The 2,714-nt window shown below is 40.3% G+C and overlaps 2 long non-coding RNA genes across 2 annotated transcripts in view; one reads left to right on the top strand and one right to left on the bottom strand.

Annotated features, from left to right (window-relative positions):
* LOC109530396 (uncharacterized) overlaps positions 1 to 1,425 on the top strand; it is a 5,152-nt gene extending 3,727 nt beyond the window's left edge. Inside the window, exon 3 of the long non-coding RNA XR_002171007.1 lies at positions 1,278 to 1,425. This is a non-coding gene — a long non-coding RNA (uncharacterized LOC109530396). The remainder of the gene's footprint in view (positions 1 to 1,277) is intronic.
* LOC109530390 (uncharacterized) lies at positions 700 to 904 on the bottom strand. Its single transcript, XR_002171006.1, has 2 exons — positions 861 to 904; positions 700 to 782 (listed from the first exon to the last, which is right to left on the bottom strand). It is a non-coding gene; the product is annotated as an uncharacterized LOC109530390 (long non-coding RNA).
* Positions 1,426 to 2,714: the final 1,289 nt, after the last annotated feature.

Here is a 2,714-nt window from a genome sequence, read left to right as displayed (position 1 = left end):
AGTCTTTTCACTGTTCCCGTTGGTCTCCACATGACTCGAAACTCTAGGAATCGAGCTTTTGGGTCATGTGAAACCGATGGGAACAGTGAAAAGACTGTCTGATGTGACCCAAGTGCAAGTCTGAGCTCAAGACTCAAGTGGGACTTTGAAAAAGTGCTGCAATGCCCGCCCCAAACCACACCCAATTTGACATCCACCAATCGCGGTGAGGCCCCTCATTTGCATAACCACAACCCTAATTTGCATAACCAAGCCCACTTTCCGAGTTCTGACCAATCAGATTGCTTACTTTTGCATAACCACGGCCCTAAAGAGCCCACCAATCAGAGAACGCCTAATATGCATAACCACTCCCCCTTTCCACCAATCACAGCATGTTATCGTCATGCTCCACCCACTTTCACGGCTATCAGCGAATCATCAGCCATCAATCCAGCCAGGCTACTCCCACTTTCCAGGATTTTTCTGCGTGGAAAAAAAAAAGTCCAGGAAAAAAAAATTGGGGGAAAAAAATGTTTGGAAAAAATTCAGAAAAAAGTTTAGAAAAAAATAGAAAATATTTTTTTTTTTTCAAATATATATATTTTTTTAAAGTTAGATTGTGGTGATGTGTTTAAAAATGAAGTTGAGTTGAAGTGTTCTTTGTAATCAAGCTTTATTTCTTTTGCAGAGTAGACAATCACAAAAGCAGAGGAAAAAGTTGCAAGTTTGATGGCAGTCTGCTTGTTGCTGGGCGACGAAGTGGTCGGCTCTTGAGAAGAATGTGGGACAGGTGTGTTGACCTGAGGGGAAAGGCAAGGCTGAGTTACACGCAAGTCAATTTCTTGTGCAGGCAACGATGTGTTGGGCATGAAACTTACCAGGGCGATAAACTGTTGGGTCTTTCGAGAGCAGGAAGCAGATCAAAAAAAAAAAAAAGTCAAGAAAGTAGTCATGATGGTGCATTGAACGAGGGTAAAAGTCTCCTACTTTTCAGGCTGCCCCAAAGATTGACTTCAGCACCTTGCGAATAACAGGAAGAAGAGCAAAAAGTGTTGCCTGCAGGTCTGTGCTCGTAGGTGGACTCTGGCGATGAGCAAGTTACTCCCTCTTGTGGCACGGAGGACCCAAGAACAATCTTCCTTTAACTCTGAATAATGTAAAGAGGCTTGTTGAAATAAGACTTCTTACCAGCTCGGTTGGCCTGATCACCACGCGAGGTCTTTTTACCATTTGGCCATTCTGCTGCGAAAATTTCGAAATTTTTATATGTAGTCAAAGGCAGCCGACCACACGAGGTTTTGAAGGTTAAAAAAAAAGAACATAATTGGTGAGACGGTTGGCGTCTCTCATGGGCGATGTGACGGCACTCCAACCTCACCCATAGCCCGTCGACCACGCCAGTATATCCTACTGCCTGCCTTCAGAATGCCATCCTGAGATCAGGAGATAGTTTGCAACACAAACTTCGTTTTCGATTGAAGACGAGTTGCACAAAGAGATCGTGTCGTTTTGTCATTTTGCTTTCTTGGCCAGGGGTGTCAAACTCATTTCACATTGTGGGCCACATACGGCCTCGGTAGATGTCAAGTGGGCTGGACCATTAAAAATTATACCATACTCTGCTATAAATAACCCAAATAATATGTCTTTCCTTTTTTTGGTCTAAAGATGCACAAGAACACTCGAAAAATGTTGAATTTTAATGAACATATCTTTTACAAAACATTTCATGAAGTACCTAAGATTTTCTTAGACAAATGTGCAATTTACTTTTATCATTCACATACAGTATATGCATTGCCACTGATCCCACTAACTGTACAAAGGCACAAAACCTTAACAATTGGTCTTGAAAATATAGTAATGCACTTTTAAGATTAAACGAGATTTATAAAGACAGGAATTTTTAAACCATTTACACAAGCATATAAAATCGAAATGTAATCCCTGCCTACACATTACAAACTAAGGAGAGTGCTATAATATGTGTAAAGAATAGATGAATTCACATGTCCTTGACAGCGTCTGCTGTGTTGGGTCTGTCTCAGTGACAGATTGAAGCTGCTGTTGTCTTCTTCTTTGACCAAAACAATGTTGTCTTTTCCTCTGATCAAAACAATGTGTCTTCCTAGCGGATATTCCATGAATTGCATCTTATTAAAAATATTCATTCCGTGTCTTTTGTGCATTTTTTCACTTTTAAATTATCCTGCGGGCCTGATCAAACCTACTTGCGGGCCGGTGATGTATAGTAAGGCGTTTTAACCCGAAAAAACCGACCATGTATAGAAAGGCGTTTTAACTCGAAAAAAAACGACCATGTATAGTAAGGCAATTTTAGCTGAAAAAAAACACCATGTATAGTAAGGAGTTTTTAGACGAAAAAAAACGACCATGTATAGTAAGGCGTTTTTAGCCCAATAAAACCACCATGTATAGTAAGGTGTTTTTCGCCGAAAAAACGACCATGTATAGTAAGGCGTTTTTAGCCCAATAAAACCACCATGTATAGTAAGGTGTTTTTACAGCCGAAAAAACGACCATGTATAGTAAGGCGTTTTTCGCCCAAAAAAACGACCATGTATAGTAAGGCGTTTTTAGAGGAAAAAAAACGACCATGTATAGTACCGCCTTTTAACCTGAAAAAAACGCCCATATATAGTGATGCATTTTTAGATGAAAAAAAACGACCACGTATTGCAAGGCGTTTTTAGCCGAAAAAAACGACCATG

The sequence above is a fragment of the Hippocampus comes genome, unplaced genomic scaffold (assembly GCF_001891065.2).
Source record: "Hippocampus comes isolate QL1 unplaced genomic scaffold, H_comes_QL1_v1.1 scaffold123, whole genome shotgun sequence".
NCBI classification, from domain to species: Eukaryota; Metazoa; Chordata; class Actinopteri; order Syngnathiformes; family Syngnathidae; genus Hippocampus; species Hippocampus comes.
This window is presented reverse-complemented; position numbering and strand designations above follow the sequence as displayed.